Below are 20,844 nucleotides of genomic sequence, written 5' to 3'. Positions count from 1 at the left end.
GAGAATATTTAACTTTTCAACTGCACATGATTTCAACGGGGAGCGAAGAAATAATGTGTTATTTATAGGGAAGAAGCACGAAAAAAAGGGACCAACGGGCGTGTGATTGTGTCTTATTATTGCCTAATAAACTAGTTTAAGTGATTAGTGAATATGGCGAGAACCTGTTAATAGCTCATAAATCTCACGTCATGTTTATTTATTTATTTATTTCTCTGTACATACTGCAGCCAACCATTTAGCTATAGCAGGCGTAGGAAAAAGAACAATGAATTTCAGAGATACATTACAACTATTAAATAGCAGTAAAAAAATCATCTAAAGAGCATTCGCGTGCACTTCCGGGCAAAGCATTTCAGCACTGAATGGTACGAATGAAAAAAAAAAAAAAGCTGTACAAGAACAAGTCTGAACGAGAACTGTGCGGAACAACATTTAGAGCGTGATATTGACGAGTTTTTGAGGGGGCTAGAAATGAAATATAATCCTCAGAAGAAGTAGTGAATCTACATGATTGCGCAAAAACTTCAAACAATCAAAGTGGCGACGTTTCTTGGGTGTGATTAAGTTCAGCTTTGAAAGGTTGGAAGAGGGTGAGAAACATCTATCATAACGACGACAGATAAATCTAACATCTTTTTTCTGTCATGATTCTAACAATTTGACGTCTTTCTTTATGACGGGGATTCCATGTGATAGAGGCGTACTCCAATATTGGACGTATTAGGCCTGTATAGTTAACAGTCTAGTGTGTTCTTTTGCGGATCGGAGCGTGCGCTGCAAATAACCGAGGCGTCGAAGAGCTTTTTGCATGTTAGTGCAATGTGCGAAGACCAAGGCATATCCTGCGTAAAAAGAACTCCCAAATATTTATATTTATTCTCTGAATTATCCGTATACTATGCTTCACATTTGTGTGTGTGTGTGTGTATGTGTGTGTGTGTGTGTGTGTGTGTGTGTGTGTGTGTGTGTGTGTGTGTGTGTGTGTGTGTGTGTGTGTGTGTGTGTGTGTGTGTGTGTGTGTGATATAGGGAGATGATTGGGTGAACTGGTGACATCTCTCCATGTTTGCTGAATATTTGTCGAATTATGTTGCTTTGATGGCGTTTGTGTATGTGTGCATGTATGTGCGTGTTATAAAGAGAATGACTGGATGAACTGTGACATCTCTCCATGTTTGCTGAACATTTGTCGAGTTATGTTGCTTTCATGGTATTTGTGTATGTGTGTGTGCGCTATAGACTGTGAGTGGATCCATGACATCTCTCCATGTTTACTGAATATTTGTCGAATTATGTTGCTTTCAATGTGTTTGTGTATGTGGGATATAGAGAGTGATTGGCTGAACTGTGACATATCTCTGTGTGTGCTGAATATTTGTCGAATTGTGTTGCTTTCGTGGTGTTTGTGTATATGTGTGGGCGTGTTTGATATAGAAAGAGTGACTAGACGAACTGTGACATCTGCCCACGTTTGCTGAATATCTGTCGCATTATCATGTTGCACTCGTTCAACGAAGCTCCTTTGCAACACAGCTTGCCATGTTACAGCTTCGTCGTATTACAGCTTCGTCGCTTGACAGTCATCGTTTGGGTTGCCATGCCTACAAGCTCTCTTCAGGCAATTATGTTTGTCTTCCATCCATATTTACGAATATGACTAAATAAAAACTTCATGTAGATCCCAGAACATTGCGACATACTGATACATTCCATTATTTGAACAATCACATCAGTAACAAGCACCGTTAGTGCGTGAACCACCAGTTAAAAAACCACCGACCTGTACACGGTCATCCGGCCATGCCATCAATGCTTTAGAAAAGTTAGTTTCGGGCCCCCATGATTTATGCTTTACATAATATACGTACGCTACGTTTTCGAACAATACTAATTCAACTTTATTGAATATTAAGGGCAGTAGAATTCTGCCCGCTATGTATAATTACGTAATTATTCTTGTTGAAATGCGTGCCTCACTTGCCCCTCATTATTGAATACGGTTGCTTGCCCAGAAGTATAAACGCTGTTCATTCGGATGGATACCAGCATTCAACTCGTCTCTGTTGACCACTGTAAACGCCACTTCCCCAATATACTGCGTCGTATGTGTACAACTTTCAACCGCTTACAACGCCATCCTAATTTCTGACCTGCAATAATAAACAATACTCGTAAGTTTGCATTTCACCGTGTCTTAGCTGTATGATTATGTGCATTTCGCTGACATTTCGTGGGTATAGCGTGTGATTAAATAAACGTAATATTGTGTTGCTTGGACATTCTTGGATGTCTGGTTGCTTATATTGCAAACCAACATTGCCTCACTGGAACGTGCTCCAGAGAACTCGAATTGTTCATTGAACAATAGTGATTCACATACTGTTATAGGTAGCCTTATAGGCGTTTCCAGGAGCAGTGCAGGAGAAGGACTCGTTCCTGCAGAAACGATTTTCCGGCTGCAGTGCGACAGTTATTTTGATGGGAGGGAGCACAACATGGACACATCGACACAGGAATACATGGCATTAACAAACGTGTTAGTGTGCGTCGTTCTTGTATCCCCGACTGTGTGTCTTATTTACGCTTGATCCCAATTCAGTATGAGTGACCACCATGTCCACACATTGCCCTTAATCGACAGTGTTGTGTCGACTGTGGTTAGGACGGCTGTTCAGGAACACACGCACTTTCCTTCTTTAGGATGACTCACCGTCCCATTTGCTTCCATTACCGCTGTAAGGTGACGACCGTGCATCTCCTCTGCAACGCATCGGCATGCGAAGTCTTCCTTTATATACGGTGTGTGTTCGACTAAGTAAACCCCAAACACCTTATAAGATAAAGTGCCAAAAGGACTCTTAAACGGCTGCCTGCTTTTACTTACTCTCTTCAGAAACGTGAAGTAAAAAATCACGCAATGCAATTCCCAATTTGTGCTGCCACTCATATATTGACGCGAGGAGCAGCACGTCCCCCAATGTTCGCAATACTCGTTACTTAAGGCTAATGTAGTCTAATGATGTGTAGTATTTCGATGTGAAGCCGTTTCTTTGATCGTTGCTTTTTTGTTATTATTTCCTGACGTTCTGGCGTTTGCATAATTTCAGACGCATATTGTCTCGACTCATCTTCTTCTTCTTACACGGCTTCACTGTGGCTTTGGCTTTTAGCTTCTGTCTTAATTCACTTCTCTCTCTCTCTCTCTCTTTTGTTAGTTTAATAAAAAACGGAGGGACGGAACAAACGCTTATCCCGTCCGTCTCGGCCTTCTTTGTTCCCGTGTATTGCTCTTCGAGATTTGGAAATATGCTTCGCCAACTGACCCAAAAGTTTACTCCGCTGAAATTCACTTCTCTTTTACGCATTATTAAGTGGTCAGTACAACAGCCTCGCCTTTCTAAAAGGGACTTCCGTAGAGATAACCGCAGTCGTCCGCGTTATTCACACGCGGTCCAACAAGGGATGTCACAGTCTGGAGCCAATGTCTCAACAAGGGAACCCGTATCCGACAGGCCCCGACTAAGACAGGTCCCCCTGTCGAAACGTTACCTACAGCAGATTGTGACATCCCTTGTCAGATTATACTTTTGGTCACTTCGCCTTCTTGTCAACCTATGTGTAGTTCGCATACCCACCTGAAACCCGAAGGTTGCTCAAGGGCATGGTAAATATATATATATATATATATATATATATATATATATATATATATATATACATACACACACAACCACTATTAGTTGCGAGAAGGACTCTCACGTACGTGATAAAAACTGATCTCGTTTGCATAAACAGAGAGAGACGAAGACGCGACATCATGTGGTTTGTTGCCATGTTCACGCTGTATGCATCCTGTAATTTCATGTCATTTCGTGCTATTCGAAACGCACTTTATGGTTGCCTTTCGTCACCTGTAACTTCATAACGGCCTATGTCAAGTTATTGTCAATTTTCTTGAAAGCAGGTGGTAAGAAAATAACCTTAAAACACTTCTATACATTTCTGCAAGCATCCGACTTCTTATTCGGTATAAATATTTTTACGTGATAGTTTCCCAGTTAACCTTAAAAGCGAACAATCCGCAATATAATGTGTGGATAATCTCTAAAGGATATGCTCCTGAAAATCCTCGAGAAGAGGCCCTCCTGAAGAGGAGGAGGAGGGAGGCGGAAGACCGCCTGCCCGCCTTAATATAAGAATCATGTTTATTTCCCAAGGAATATACACTGAATTGTCCGCTGGGCTCAAAGTCTTAAAGATGGCTTCACAGGTCCAGGTGGCCGTTACATGGCAGCAACTGTACAAAGAACATATGTTCAGATAAAGGTACGCCAGGACAGAAGCAAGGCTGAAATAAATTACAATACATGGTACAACATATTTATCAAACACACAATTGCACTTAAATTATAGCTATAGAAATGAAGTAATAATAATTTGCAAACAGCACGGCATATATAATTTATCGATACTCAGTCATATACTAAGACACCAAAGTATAAACGCCACTGTTTTTATTTATTTAATTATTATTTTTTGCTCCAGCCGGATGTATATTCACATTTATGTAGAGTTACCGGGACATTGAATGTCAAAGCTTGGTAAAATTTACGGAACATGGATACAAACCATACATCCGTCTTGTAGGTACTGTAATACCACCTTCTAGACATGATAAGGCTGCAGTGTTGTCAGCGCGTAATATATTGAAACATGCAAACGCTTTACACGTGCTTCCTAGATGTAGAATGTTTGGTAAGTAGTGAATCATATTTTTTTTTTTTTTTTTTTTTGCTGTACAATAATCTTACTTATGTTTGTCCTTGTCGTGCTTCATAGCACGGTACAATATTTTGATTGTGAGTTAAACAACGTGTAATATATTTGAAGTTTAGTCCTGAGCGGCAGCAGATTACGGCAGCGAGACACAACTCCTGTTACAGATGAGAGTTTCCCACATATGTGATTAACGCGGGCATCCCAACTAAACTTCGACGAAAAATAAATCTCACGCATTTTCTGCGTACTTACAATATCTATGGACTTCGAGTCGAGAACTAAAGGCTGATGAGTAATGACCACATGATTTTTTTATCATGGAATATAACAACTTCTGTTTTATTTGAATTGATCAAAAATCGATTCGTTTTTTACCACGAGCAAACCAACTCTTCAACTCCTTCCTGTGCTGTCTCAATCATGGATTTTTACCAACTCATCGCGAGCAAACCTATTGCCAGTGAGCATTGAGAAACTGAAACGAACATGGCGAAACTGTCTCCAGTTGACCAATGTTCATGCGCTGTCCCACAAGTCCTGCGTTAAGACCCTCAACAGTCCAAGCGAAGGTAGGCGTTTATAAAGCTTACGAATGCACCTTACGACACGCTTCCATTGTCGAAAGTCCAAGCATAGTCGGCATCTTGGATTCGAAGTGTATTTCATATTAATGTTCGGCAGGCAAGGCAGATTAGTCTTCAAGGAACTCTTGCTTAAAGACGTACAGAGTAAAACCGGGCCGGCTCAACAGCAACTTGGCAACACGTGGGGCATGACTGCCATTCCGAAAAAAGAAAAAAAAAAAAGAACAGTGAAGAAGAAAGAAAGAAAGCCAGAGAAAATGGAGAACGAAAAGGCAGCTGAGCTTGCTGTGCAGTCCGTCGCGGGAGATCCTGTGTATACCAAAGGGTTAGGGGAGGCCTGCGCATAAGAAGTGTGCCCGTGGAGCATTAGTCACTGTTCACCGCCGCGGCGCGGTGTTAATATTTATTTAAAGGCGCCGCGTATTGATCGTGCCCGCGGCGCGCTGTCAACTGAAAGGTCTCTCGCCCGCGCTCGGCTGCGAAGTTCAATTTGCGCAAGGTAAGAGTTATGGGCCCGTCGTCTCCACGTACGACCAGAACCAGGGTAAGACTAGAGCGCTGTGCATACCTGGCTCGGCGGCTTCCTTCAGCGAGTCAGCTTGGCAGTATACGTAACGCTGTGTAGGCGTTACCTCGCCACCCCTCTGCAGTCCGCCCTATGACAAAGAGAAAAGATAAAATTAAACAAATAACGTGTAGTTTGCATTGTCGCGCTGTGTTTCGTTTGGCGTAACCCCTTCGAATTTCCACGTGCAGGCCATTTTTACCCAAGTAGTGGCCAGTGACATCAATGTCATAGGCTGTTCGTTCGCATTCACAATAACGGGAGTGCGCTTTAAACTGGAATTGCTTAAACATTGGGCGTGGATATCCTCGCATGCGGAGTGCGCCGACCAATTTCTTCCGAGCGGTCACTAGTGGAGGAACGGTCCACTGGCCTTCCAGTTATTGCAGCGTATGAATGTGACTGACAGGCAACGTTAACGTTTTCTCGATAGCGAATATAATTAGTGACGTTTGCTACGGAGAGGGGGCGCGTACGTTTGATGCGATAAGACGAGTTCTTCTCCTCCATTTTTCTTTTTCTTCAAAAGGTATCTCGGCATGCTAGTTACTCTCGATGGCAATAAATTGCTTACGCTATCAGTGCCACTACGATGTATCATTATTTCCTATAACACACTATAAAGTTAGCTTTCGTGTAAACTACAACATGCTGAACATACTTCGCTCATCGAGGAAGTCGTTCCTCTTGTGTAGCTCTGCTCTTAAAGACGGTCCAGAGGAAGATTTTATGGCGCCAGGGTTTACAGCACAGTACTCCGCTCAACGTGTGTTAGTAAGCCCTCGTTAGTTTACTAAGAAGCAATAAGGCATTGTGTAGCAACGTTCTAAATGATTCGGGCAACACGGAACAAGGGTTCGTGCAATACTGCTGAATGTGTGAGAAAGGAGCAGAATTGAAGCACTAACGATATATGTTTACGACTGCTTGATCTCTAATCTAAGCGGGCTGTTGGAAATGAGTGTTTATATTCGTTTTGTCCACGTGCGTTTTATTTTTGTGCAGTTGAACCGCGAGCTGTGAAGCACACCTCCCGTATTAGAGCGAAGGTTGCATTGAAGTTTCTTTCTCTCTATTTCTCTCTCTTTGTAAAACATCCCGGACTTTCCTGTTCGTGGCTGCGGGGGATGCAGTCGCGCCGAAAAGCTCAAACATAAAAAAAGAAAAAAAAAGAAAAAGAAGAATTATGCGCTCGAGAGTGGGACTGAACATCTATCATCAACCCTATATCAACCCTATATGCTCTATTAGGCCGCAATGGTATTTCATTGTCTTACATGGTATTTTTTGCATCAAGCATAATAGTATATGCGACAAAGGTTCAAGCACTACACAAGGCATCACATATTGACGGCCTACACAGGACCTGTAAACCATGATGTGCACACCACGCACCGCAGAAGCACTACAAGAACTTTTGCATTTAAAAGAGTGGCAACGACAGGCAGCTTCTCAAGAAGTGGTACCATGTTGTTTGACTCAAAGTCTTTTACGTCATGCATGCGACCACTCATATTTGAACATATAGAAATTTCGACGAAACAATGAGCTCAGAGTTTAGGTCCAACATGTCTGTCTTCCATAAGCTGCGCGCTCTAATTAGGGAAAAAAAAAAACATCATATGGCACGCCTTCATGGCGCGGTGCAAGCAAGTATCATTGAATGTTATACCGAGTCAAAATAAACTCCTTATGAGGCCCCACAATCGTACGTATACATCTACCGTGACAACGTCATCTGACTCTTTGAGGTGATCGCCCCGTCTGTCACATTGCGTAGCACGGATGCGTCACGTGCGTGCCAGTTTCCTTTACGCTGAAGACGCAGGAATGAAATGCGTGAGAGCACGTGCGTGTCAATTTCCTTTACGCTGAAGACGCAGGTATGAAATGGACAAATTTATAGCATTCGATTGACCGCTTCAAGAAAGCTTTGCTTCAAGTGTATTACAATGTGTGCGTTGGATGGGCTTTTTTTTTTTAGTAATTCGTAATTGTTGAAAAATTTGCCCATCAACAAAATTTTGTCGATCCTTCTATTTGCTCTGTATAGAAAGTTTCAACACGCATTTTATTGCCCAGAGCTGCGTACCTGCTTTGTGGGTTGCGGCGAGAGCGCACATAAAGCAAGCTATGGATGCATAAAATATGCATTCAGATAGGGCGGGCGATCGCGGTCCGAAAGGCATCGACGCTGTATACAGGCTGATCGCAATGAGAATTCATCGATTTAGCGGTTCTCTTGTCCAGTGATCAACTATCAGGAAACATGTTTTCTTTTCTTTCTTCCGGTTTTTGGTAGAAATCGTTTAGGTTCACTGTTCGTCTGCCTAGTCTTCTCTGTGGGAAGCCCTGCCGCCATTAGCTGTGTCCCTGATTGGACGGAGAGAAGCTGCATAATTTGACCGACACGCTGAAGCAGCCGCGCTCGGGAGTCTCAGTCGGCACGATAGGCGCTGCTAATAACTATCACGAACGGCCAGTATAACTACTAATAAACGCGTAAATATAGCTTAGTAATTCGTACCTTGTACAGACGGAGACGAACTCTGTCATTATGTTACCTTGTAAGCTAGTGAACGGGCGATTTCTAGCTCCAGGGAGGCCACATTCGTAATTGGGCGTGGACCGAGGGCGTGGTGTATGTAGCGTACGTGTTGGGCTTCGCGCGCATATGGCCGAACAGAAAGGCCCGACACCTTTGATACCGCGGGACGGACTTGCTTTGTTTTCGCGTTGTTCCTTAAAACTTGAGCACGTGCACAAAATTGGCGGTTCCTGCGAGCTTAAATGACGCTTAATCAGCCGCCAGCGTCGGGGCTAAACGGCCGCGTCGTCCACCCGTGCGATCTTAGCCGCTAGGCGGACTCGCGGGACGCCCCTGTCAGCAATTGGTCGAGCGCGTCCGCGGCATAATTCTAGGTGGCGCCGCTTCCGCCGGGTTCAAACCAGGCCGTCGGGCCAGCGTTGTGAAGTTCTTTCCGTCATTTTTTTTTTTTCGTTCTTTCTTCTTCTTTCTTTTTCTTTCCTTATCGCGCCTCGGTCGAGAGGCACCGCTGCTTCCTGGGCAGTCAGCGAAATGACTGCTGACCTTCGTGCAATCGGTGTATTTGCGCAATATAGTAAATAGCATCGCGTTTCGCGTAACGTATGCGTGTTCGTGCGCATATTACACCCAGCGCCCCCTACACTCCTGCATCCCCACAGTGGCTTCAGCTATTTTGTCGCGGGGCCAAAAAGAAAGAAATCAAGAAAAAAAAAAAACATGCGCGAATACTGACGAACTGGACCCGTGGCGACATTGGAGACCTCCCGCTGAGCGCGGCGAGATGCTGTGGTCGGCAATATTGCATGCAAAGGTGACAAAACAAAAGCGAGAGAGAGAGAGAGAGAGAGAGAGAGAGAGAGAGAGAGAGAGAGAGAGAGAGAGAGAGAGAGATGGAAATATTAAACGAGACGTGCAAATGAAGTATTGAGGCAGAGAAGGTGAAAAAGAAGGTTAAAGAAAGAAGGAATACGCAAAGACGCGCGAGTATGTCGTACTGGAAGGTCGCGGCAGAAGCTAAAGAGAAAGGCATGACGGGCAAAAAATAATTGCGCGACTATGCGGGAGAGAACGAAACTACAGGCTAAAAAAGAAGAGAGAGAGAGAGAGAGAGTAACGCGTACGCTTCACTAGGTGGCGTTGTACGGCGGCTTCAAAAGCAGCAGCACAGAGAAGAGACGTCGGTAGCAGGGGCTGCTGGCGTCCTTAATTAATCTTAATTAGGCTAAGGAGTTCCCGAGAGCATTTCTTTTCTCTTTTTTGTTTCTCCTTCGCGAATTCATTTATTTTCGGTGGTTGCGAGACGCTCCACGCTTGCGTCTACACGAATCTCTTAGCAACTTGGTCGAGCACTCTCAGATAGCCGACTTCCCGACGGCATCGGCCACTTTTCATGCTGCTTAATTTTGTTAGCTTGTTTCATTTTTTTTTTGTTTTTCACGTTCTTGATCAGCGGGAGCTATTCTTCATGATTTTTTTTTATGTTAGTAACTTGCCCCCCCCCCCCCTCCCCCTCTATTCTCCCTGCAGTGCCAAGTGCCGCAGTTAACCATTACCTGCGTCTGCAGAACGTGCAGTAATATATGCGGGCTATACCCGCTCACAAACCGCGATGTCGGCAACGTCGTAAATATGGAAATATGGCTTCGCGTGGCGCATGCCGCGGTAAGAAGCGAAAAAAAAAAAGAAACGCATCATTGAAAACGAATATCGTGCATGCATCTGCAGAATATCACGCAGTGTTATGCGGTTTGACGGTGACAGCGCATTAGTGTAATTAAGCTTGTCGGTGCGAAAGAAAGTCGACAAAACGCAAAAGAAAAAAAAACAAATAAACAAACAGAAAAACATTGGAACGGACCGGCGTACGAAACAGCTGAGGTCACGTTTGGTAGTTTCTTTCCTTTTTTTCCTGATTCCCTCCCGCGTTCATTCATTCAGTACCATACATGTCTTGAAATGTGGTTTAGTCTGACGCCTTGTAGTTACCATTCCTTTGATGAATACTTTATTCTGAGGTGTGCGCAATTTTTCTTTGGTTTATTTTCTTGTTCAGTGACTGCGTGCATATGTTCTGGTAATGCTCTCTCTGATTGGGCATCGCGCGTTGGCAATAAATACATCGTGCCTTTAACATGCATTTGCTATAGCTAGCTATGTCCGAGTTAACGGGATGTTTTTTTCTTAGATGTGCTACCTTACTCGCCATTGCTCTTGGTGTTTTCATTTTTTCCTTTTTATTTCTGAGGTCTCCTAGACGCTGAGGTTTATTAAAACTCTTTATTTTATGTTGGGATAGCCACTGGGTGCCCGATTTCTTTCCGTGATTTCGTTATTTTATTACAAAAGACAACTGTGCTGAAAAGCGCTTTTTTTTTATCCATCACGTAAAGATGTAGACTTCAAACTTGGCGCAGGCGGCCGATCGCTCGGCACTTTATAGTTTACAAGCGCCTATTAATATAGCAACTTTATATTATGTGGCGAAACGTATTCGGGTAATGTTCATTAATTACAAGAGAGAGAGAGAGAAGTTTATTTACAGAAAGGCAGAGAGGTCGGCCTGAGCTACAACTTGCTCACGGTCTATTCGCTGAGAAAACAAGGTCACACGAATTCGGCGATAAAGTACAGTCGATTTCTACTTGCATGTATTTGCCAGCGTTTCAGATGAGCTTTGTCGCGTGACCGATGTGAGTCACGCGTGCCGGTATTCATTAGGCAAGAACAATAGGACGCTGGTCTTCGCCTCGCTTCGTTGCCTTCGGAAACGTGAGACGAGCGCTTATAAGCCGCGTGTCAGCATGTGTTCTCAAGCGCGGAAACGCATGTCTGCTGCGTTAGAAAAGTTACCCGCCTCCGTGCGTTCGCTCAGAAGCCGGTGCCCCTGAGCGGCGACCGCAGCTCCCCTTCTGCACAGAATGATTCGGAGCAGTCCTCACTACAGCATCGTTCTCTCACCCTTTGGAGTCAGATCAGCGTTGTCGCATCCTTGCATATATTCGAACCAAACGAATATTCGACAATTTCGAATGGTGAATTCTTAGAAGATACGGACGGGCTAGTTGGCGAGCCAGCGCCTGCGTGTGCCCTTTCTGTGTGTGCGTGTACGTGTTAGATGCAAGTGCGTTGCTTCAGTATCACGGTGAATTCTCGAATCAAACGCGAGTTCCGACCAGCCCAGTTCATCGTAGCCCTTCGACAAGTATGTCACTTATAATTTATTTCTCTCGAAAGCAAAGCGATATTTCTTTTCTTCTTTTTTATCCACGGAGGTCAGGGACATTCCAGAAGGCGTTGACTGAAAGGAATAACATCAGTACCACGTCGCTCAGCACCTCTTCGGGGTCATTTGTCACGTGGAGGCGGAGTCTCGTCAGTGTCTCCAAGAGTACATCGCGTAACTCATCGCTTCAACTTCAACGGGAATAACGACGTCGCGGATGCCTCCATGTGTACCCGGGCCACCGACCCTTCCCACCCTGCTAAAAAAAGATCGGCTTCCCGGCCACGAAGAAAGGTCGCGCGGAGATGCCCACACACTGCAGTGTCCCACGTGGTATGCGCTCTTGGCAACGTGCACGCCCGATTTGAACCTAAACAGACCCGGCCGCTTTGCACGCGGTCATTTAACTCCCTTCACTGGGGGGGCGGCTGATGCGGAAGGACGATCAAGGAGGGCACGCTGGCGGATTCGCACGCTCCTTTATGTTGTCGTGCGCGCTGCGAACTCTGGCGTCTAATGAGCGAAGTTGCTACATAAACGCTGGCGCGCGTAAAACAGAACGAACGGCGGAGCGAAGATCAGGCCAGGTGACTTCACGACGACGCCTTACTTCATTGTCTCGTAATGATGCTGGTAACCTCGTTGTCTCGAGAGGAGACGGGGTGCGGGGCGGAAGTGCGGTGACGAAGCAGTTGCGAAGGGCAATTAGACGACGCGTAATCGCGTAAACTGGAGCAAGTGCCCGACCACTGCAGCGTCACACGCGCGGCATCCCAGCCGCCGACACCTAAATCTGGTGTCGAATTCACGCACGCACGCTCGCACAAATCTTGCGCCAAAATTGCGCGTAACTCTTGATGGCGGTCAGTCGTGACGCGGGACATGCAATTAGCGAAGGCTGCTGGGCAACGAAAAACAGTACAGTCAGCCCGTAGTTTTCATCCTTAATAATGCGTACATCGTGATAACGAATGTATGTACCACTGAAATTGTCGGGTACCGCCGAGCATAACCTCATCCTTGTTCAACTCTAAAAAGAGGTGCACTTGTGCACACTATATAGTGCTGCATGATTTACGAGCGTTGCTGTCTAATAATGCATGTATATAGGGAAAGTCACAGTTTACGTGCCTTGGTAATCTGTATTAGTGGAAATGTGCGAATTATCTTAAAAAGACGGAATCGCGTCCTAATTTTCCACGTCTCTAGACCTTTAACGCGTAAACACGTCGCTGCGCCTCCAAACTTATCTATTCTCGGGGCATTTACCGCGTGACGTCGTTTGTTGGAAAACAAGCAAGAATCCGCACTCCGTGGGTGGCGTCTAGAAAAAAAAAAATGATGAAATCACGGATCGCTTCTAAATATAGGCAGTCGTCGAGGAAAACTGACACGCTTCGGGAAAGACGCTGGCGTCCATCTAAAGCTTTTCTTCTTAAATATGTTCGCCTATTTTATCGTTATTGTTTTTTTCGCTTCGTTTCGCATACCTCTGGAATCGTCAACCCTCCCTCGCCAACGCACGCTTGCCGGGTAACCTTCATGCATTTCTTAGTGTACTTGCAATCTAAAGCCAATTCCAGGCTCCGATATTACATGCTTTCTATCCGCCAGAGAGAAGCGCATTTCTGCGGACGCTTTTGTCCGCACGTCTCGCCGTGTTTGCTCTCCGCGAAACGTGCCCGGTCCCTCTCTTCGGGATTGCTCAGTCTCTATTCCGTCTGTAGCGTGCGGGCGCCATAAATCTTTGAGTACACACTCCGGGCGGGTCGCTACGGTGGCACGCCCGGGAGTGTGTCACGTTCCGTGTAAATTTGAGCTTGTTTTCAGTGATGGAGTTCGTATGATGACGATAGCAGCATTCGTTTTTTTCCCCCGTTCTCCCCTCCCCCCCCCTCCCACATACGGCAGCATACAAATTACGTGCCGCTGCTGGATGCAAATATGGAAATCAAATGCGCAAGCAGCACCCCTTCCTGTACTATACTGGCGTTCTCGCTTGGTAAACCGTACACTTACTGGCAACCAAAGAGCTTGATTGAAGACACGAAATGCATTCGCTTATACTGTGCCGAACACTCAAGAATTAATTGAACGCGTGTATAGAGCAGCGATGATGCACGTGATGTGGCTAGGTTATAGCTGTCGCGTGTTACAAACGGCCAACACAAAAAGGAAAAACACAGCTTTCCTTAACGTTGCTAAACGGAGCTTAATCTTACCGGATAGGAATTCCACCTCTTTTACTCATATGACACGCGTCTAATTTCTATACTGCATGCATGCATGCTGTTTCCTGTACACTATACGTCTTTTCTTTCAAACAATTCCGACAACATTTCCTTGTAGTCCGCTTTCCCAGCTCAATTCTGTTTCTGGTTATCTCCCCTCTGCTTCGCTCTCTCTCTCTCTCTCTCTCTCTCTCTCTCTCTCTCTCTCTCTCTCTCTCTCTCTCTCTCTCTCTCTCTCTCTCTCTCTCTCTCTCACTTTCTCTCTCTTTGATGTTCTTGCCGAATGTTGTGAAACCATGAGCACATGCGACGTCTGGTACGAGCGGGCTGGTCTTTGTGTGTACACCGAAGCTCACCAGCCAGAATGAGGTTTTGTTACATAAAAAAAAAAAAAAAAAAAAAGACGAGCGAATGTGTCTTTCGAGTTGGATGACTCACCCAACATCTCCAGATACGCCTGTCGTACACAGTACGTTCGTGCAAACGCACTAAGCACACAACAATCGATTTGCGAGACACACGCACACGCCCCTCCCCGTTCTTTCCTATCCATGCGCATACTTCTGGCACATGTCGCGTAGCAATCGTAATTCCGCTGTCCGAGTACTTATCGACAGATTTATCATTAGCGTGCGGCACACCACTTAGGTTGCGACACGGCGCTTTCATTGGCGGGGCGTCTCACCGCAAGGAAAGATGCCATAAAATGCAAAGGAAGCAATCGCGCGCTCGTTCTGTCTCTGTATATTCCTCGGCACGAGCCGCGGACGCGTTATCAGCGTTATGAAGAACGGTTTCGTTACGTCTGTCGCCTCCTTGCGGCTCACGCAGAGCTGCGGTGCATACGCACGCTGGCGCGCGGCGCACAAAAGAAACCAAAGCCTGGTGACAGCGAGGACGTCTGCAACCTTAATGTGCCGGCGCAAATAATAAGCCGTGTAAATGGGGATGAATGGCTGTGCCTCGCGTGTGTATATAAGAAGCCAAACAAGGAAAGTCGGGGAGGGAGTTGCTGGCGCAGTGTGTGTGCCTGCGCGACGCGGGGGTGCTGGTTGGGGAGGGGGGGGGGGGGTTTGTCTAGCTAGCCAGCACGCTAGCCAGTAAGCCAGCCAGTCAGGCAGCCAGTTTTCGGGTCGGGGCTCGCGCGCGCGCGCGCCGCGTCTCTCTCCCCAGACGCATCTTATTTCCCCGGCAATGACGGATGGCGCCGGCTAATGAGAAATGTCTCGTTGCCGTTGCACTGGGCTGAAATTAATAAAGGTATTACTTGGCGTGGGAGGGCGCTGGCAGGCGGGATAGAACGAGCCGGGAAGAAAGCAGGGAAGCGAGGGCGCCGTGGGCTGTGGCATGGGCCATGCTGCTGCTTATGTATACGTGTGGCTGCAGTGCGGCGCGGGCGGCAGCGCGGGCTGATAACAAGGAAGAAAAGGGGCCCGGGGATATATACGCCCGAAGGAAGATATATGAGAACATCGACGGCACCAAGAGCAGCGCGCGTGCACAAGCTCGCCACCGAGCTCTCTCGCCGAGACAGCGCGTTGTGTCGCGGGCTGCAGAGGCAGGGCGCTGTGTGTGTGTGTGCGGCACCGCCGAAGCTGCAGGGTGAAGTATGGTACCTACACGCGGGGAGAGACCCGCTACAAGCTACCAAGCAGAGAAGCCCGCCTCTCCGAGACGGGCCTAGCTCACTCATGGTTCGATATTAGTATTCGCCAGAGACGTATGGCGCCGAAATGGAACCCAGTGCGACTCGCTCCTGTGTTCCTTTGCGCTCTTGCCTTCTCACCGCCGCGATGCGAGTCGCAGTGGCGGGGCCTCGGCATAGAAATCAGAAAGAACGCGAGCGGCGGAAATAAAGGAAAGCACGTATATATATATATATATATATATATATATATATATATATATATATATATATATATATATATATATATATATATATATATATATATATATGAAACAACGAGAGCGGCCGCTTCAAGCGTGTGCTCGCTGTATAGGCCTCAAGGTATTGAAAACACTGTCGTCGAACCAACTTGGTTAAAACGAAACAGACAAAAGCACCGAGGTCCGACTCTGACGTCCTTCATATCTGGACGTCCGCAGACGCGTCGCTATACACGCACGGAGGTGAAACGAAAGGAAAGGTTCAGAAGCGGGGTGTCGGCGTGGACTCGGTTTCGGATATTAGGTTCGCCGCGACATGTACGAACGCTCGCCTCGCGATTTCTTAACGTCGCCGTCCGGTGCTCTCGTTTCGCTCAAAGGCTGGTGTGCACCTGCAGGGAGCTAGTTGCGACATTGCTTATGCGCCTCGGTCATAAATCACCCCGCGCGGGTCGCGTGGCCGGCGGTCCTGTCTCCGTGTATGAACGTATATATATATATACGCCGCAGCTCGCGAGGCCTACCGTCCATCGGCAGAAGCGGTGTGTGTACGCCGGGGCTTCGACATGTCGAGATGATAAGTGACCAGCGGTCTCCTTACGCTGGGAAACACTGCAGATGCGGCCGCCACAAGCAGAAGGGGCCCTAGGTCGCTGCGTGTGGTACATATATATCTGTATGTATGATTGTGTACAGACACGCATGGACTCACTGGAAGGCTAGCTATTCGGTGTATAGAAGGCGTCTGGCAACTCGATGCTTCAGAAAGTGCTTGTGCACGCAACGGGAGCAACAGCGGCATGGCTTCGCCGAATCCCCTTGCCGGTGCAAGGGTAGGGAGGGATTACTTCTGCCGACGCGGCAGCTGCAGACGCTTCCTCGGGTTCTCTTGTTGCGCGCGACTCGTTCGCGCAGGCGCGCGTGGCCTGTCGGGAAATCGCAGTGGCCCTGGCCGACACGTATACGCGCACGAGCGCCGCACCGTGCCGGTGCGAGCCGACCAGGAATCGGGGAGGCTGCCCCGAGGTCCATACATCACGCTCGGCTCCGGCCTTCCATCATTGGGCCCGGCGTCGGGGGGCATGACGTCAGGCGGCGGTATTAGGAGAAAGCGCGAGGGGCGCGCGGACCGGTGTCGCGAAGCGTGAGGACGGTGCCACCGCCATCGCAGGGCTCGCGAAGATGCGCGCGCTGCAGGCAGCAGTGGCACGGCGCGGGGCATCGTTCCGAGTTGGTGGGCAGGTTGAGCCGCCTCATCCGACAGGTTATTTGAATATTTATTCGACTGGCAAGAGGGAGCGGGCGGGGGGGGGGGGGGGTGAGGGGCGCCCTCATCCTGAGTTCCCGCAGCTGCGGGCGCAGAATCCCTGAAGCTTATACTTGCCTGCTGGCCTGTCACTCGAGTCTCGGGTCTCCCCTGGTTGTGTGTAGGCACCGCGGTGGCCAGCGCCTCCCCGGCGTTTGAGACACGAGGGAATTCCGCCCCGTGTTGCGTTCTACCGTTTCCCGCACAAACTGCGCGCCCGCCTGAGCGTGCGGGAAGGCGCGTCGGCCGGTTTGCTCGCCTTAACGAGTATATAGGCGCGATTCGTCACGTGTTGCTCCTTCATTGTCAGGGCCGGTGCACCCCCGCAGCCCTCGTCGCTCCTTTGTTTTCTTGGTTGATGGATCGCCGGTTTTATTAGCGGAAGCACGAAGTTGCGCTCCTTTGGCCGTGCCCTCCGAATTTTTATTCGCAAGAAAGGAAATGTAATAACACACGATGTTGATTCCCCGCGCTTTCCTGCATGCGTATAGAACAGCCGATTCCATTTCTTTTTTTTATCGAAGCGTAGCTGCTCTGGTTGCTGATCACTCTGCAGTGGCCATATTTAAAAGGTAAATTTTATGCCACTTGTTATATTGTTGAGGTTGACCTCCCATATGGTCTAATACGAGAACTATAGGGACTCCTACACAAAGAGCCACTAGCGTTCTCAAAATGAAAGCCAGCGCTGTTTTCTCTGGGCTCTCGCGTCGGTTTTCGCAAGTAATCTGGTCGTTCATACAGCGCTAACGGATTGCACCAGTATATGGCTTGCGTATAGCCGCACTTAAAACGTCCAGTAGCGCTGTTCATTACGGCCAAACAACTGTTGCAAACTGCTTGCGAAATTCGAGCTGTGGGCGTATGAGCAAAATTGCGGGAACTGTAGCGCATTTTGGCGCAGGAAGAAAAAAACAAACATTATTCGAATAAGTGGCTGGATGAAATGCCAGTGACCGTATAATGTTCAGGGCCCGAATTCACGAAGCTTTTTAGTCTTTCGTGCGTGCTTTTTGCCATTAGCCGGCCGCCTTTACTAACATGTCCGGCATCAGAATCGCCTGGAATTTTATTTTACGGGCAGTACTCTACGTCTACGGGCAGTCTCTACATTTTACGGGCAGTCTGTCCTCTACGTGGGTGCGGCCTGCAGCTACAAAGGCCTCCCGTTAGGAGGTCCTGACAGTAGTTCCTCAGGATTAAATAAAGTTCGTTGTCTGTCGGTCTGTCTAGTTTAGGAGGTTTTTGTGAAGATGGGCCCAGATTCTGTGAAGCCCATATTTGAGAAACAGCAGCGCTAACTAGATCAGGAGGAGCAATTGGTCGCACGTGCAGCTGTCGAGATCTATGCGTCATCGCGGCGATTTTTGAAACATAAAACGTTCGCTGTTCGTCGAGCGGTGATGGAACGGGAAAACCAACAACAACAATAACAGCAACGACAAAAAATGTTCCCGAATTCCTCGGCACAGATCACCTGAAGCACGCTTCTGCAGCTGGCGCAAGGAAGGCGCCGGCGCTAAATTCCAGCGACATCGACATTCCGAACAGTCTCTTTACGGGCTGTTTGAGGCGAACCAAGCACTGCGCGAAAGTTGAGTCGCAGACAGAGAATGTATACAAAAGCAGAGGGAGAAAAAAAGGAAGAACTGCGGCTCAAGTTCCAGCGCGATCCGTTCTTGGCAATGAGTCAAACGACGCTGTCCCCTCCCAACCCCCCTCCACCCCCCTTGAAAGACGAATGACGTTTTGTTTCCAGCTACGCGTAAACCAATCCCAGAGAAGTCCATATATAGACACGCGCAGGTCTGAGATCGAAGGGACTTTAAACACGGGCGGATGTGTGAGACGAGGGGGGAACGGCAAGTGTACGGCACGCTGGGACCTTCCCGGTTCCTCGCGGCCGAGTTCGGGTTCCGAGACCACTCGCCCTAAACGCTCCAGCGGAATTCCTCCTGCGCCCCCGTCTTTCTCTCGCCTTTGCTCGAATCGTATACACCGGCGCATTCGCTGGTTCGTATTTTTTTGCTTACGCACACTTTCCCTGCTTCCATTCCGCCTCTCCGATGTCGCAGAGAACGGAGTTCGGGCAGAGGACGCGTCAATTCACTCGGCCGTGGGCGGGATGGTACGGACATACAGACGGGTGAGCGAGCTATAGCGTTGTAGGGCCTGGGATCCTGCCTGCATTCGCACAGCTTTGGCAAATTTTCTTTACAAATTCTTCTTTTCTCTTTCTGCCTGTTCTTTATTTGTATCTTTCCCTTTCTATTTCATTAATAGGTGTCAGATCTCGCTGTGCCCTGTAGCTTTTACTATACAGGCTTCTTTTTCCTTTTGCTTTACTGCGACTTCCCGTGACACTTTAGGGCTGGAAGAAGTATTGCATCTAGATTGCCCGAATGCGTTTTCAATCAATGTCGGCCTTCCTGCCCACCGTGGAGACCGGTCCCTTGACTTTCGTGCCTGATACAAAGCATCTTTCTTTCTTTCTTTCTTTCTCTCTTTCTCTCTTTCTTTCTTTCTTTCTTTCTTTCTTTCTTTCTTTCTTTCTTTCTTTCTTTCTTTCTTTCCCATGTCGCTAGATATTCGAAAATCTTTCAAGTAGAGGGGAAAAAAACTATCATAAAGAACAAACGCTGCTCGCTAGAACCATCAATCCAGGTTAAGGAAAAGAAATATATATGTATCTATATACGAAACCAATTTTCGGGCCAAACAAAGCAACGCTGCGCACGCACAAAGCTGAAACCTGTGCATTTTTTTTTTTTTTTGCTTCATGGCCCTCTCCCTTTCATCGTAAGATCGTCTGAGGGAGAAACGCAGTCGTGCGCAGCCTGGGACCAGCCCCTGGTTGGACCGCGACGCCTGCGGCACCTTGTCAATGAATCGGAGACATTTTAACGTGATGAAAGAAAAAAGAAAGAACAATAACAAAGGAGCACGAGCGAAGATTTCAATCAAGTCGCGACGGGCGGTCGGCGGTGCGTTGCGTCCCGCCAAGACCGTTCAATTTTTATTGGAACGCATATGCTCAACACCGAACGATCCGCCGAGGTCGGGAGGTGGGTGAGGAGGGATGAAGTTCAGGGCGAAGGCTGTAAGCTGTGCGATGTACAGGAGAGAGGGAGAAAGACCACGCCGGATCCCCGGAGCCGCGTTATTAAAAGACTTCTTCATCGACGGTCTTCGAGGCAAGCTGCGTAAGAAGCAGCCGCATTGTCAGAAGCCCGACGCCTTGGCTGCTCCCGCGACGTTGGATCATCGTGAAATACTATAGGAGGGGGGGGGGGGGATGTGTAGGATGAGGGGTTGTCGCGGGTACTGACTGATTGGACCCGGCGGAACAATTTTAACGAGCTGCGTGGCGCGGGGCCCGGGGAAACAGGATCCCCGCCCTTACGCAGGTTTGTGAACGGCGGAGCTCTTTTTAATTCGGCCCCGCAGCTTCTGAATTAGGAGGTGTCTGTCCTCGGCGGGGCGTTAGTTCGCGCGTAGATCGAGTCGCGCAACCACGGACGGGGATGCGAGTTTTAAAGAATGATCTGGCTTCTGGTTCGGCATCGATTAGGTCTGCGGTCTGTGAATGCGTAGGGATGTCGCTCGGCACGGGATTGTAATTCCGCAAGCGCCTTCCGGGTTAACGCAATGATTGTTTGATTTTTCTCTCTTTTGTTTCCTACGCGTTGGTTTAAGTCACGCTAGCCATTTACATATTT

At 47.8% G+C, this 20,844-nt stretch overlaps 1 protein-coding gene across 8 annotated transcripts in view; it reads left to right on the top strand.

The window, feature by feature from the left end:
• LOC142581972 (uncharacterized) overlaps nt 1–20,844 on the top strand; it is a 570,107-nt gene that overhangs the window by 404,860 nt on the left and 144,403 nt on the right. The gene's annotated exons all lie outside the window — the stretch shown is intronic.

The sequence above is a fragment of the Dermacentor variabilis genome, chromosome 5 (genome assembly GCF_050947875.1).
Source record: "Dermacentor variabilis isolate Ectoservices chromosome 5, ASM5094787v1, whole genome shotgun sequence".
Lineage (NCBI taxonomy): Eukaryota > Metazoa > Arthropoda > Arachnida > Ixodida > Ixodidae > Dermacentor > Dermacentor variabilis.
The sequence above is the reverse complement of the archived record's forward strand: the minus strand, read 5'-3'. Positions and strand labels throughout refer to the sequence as shown.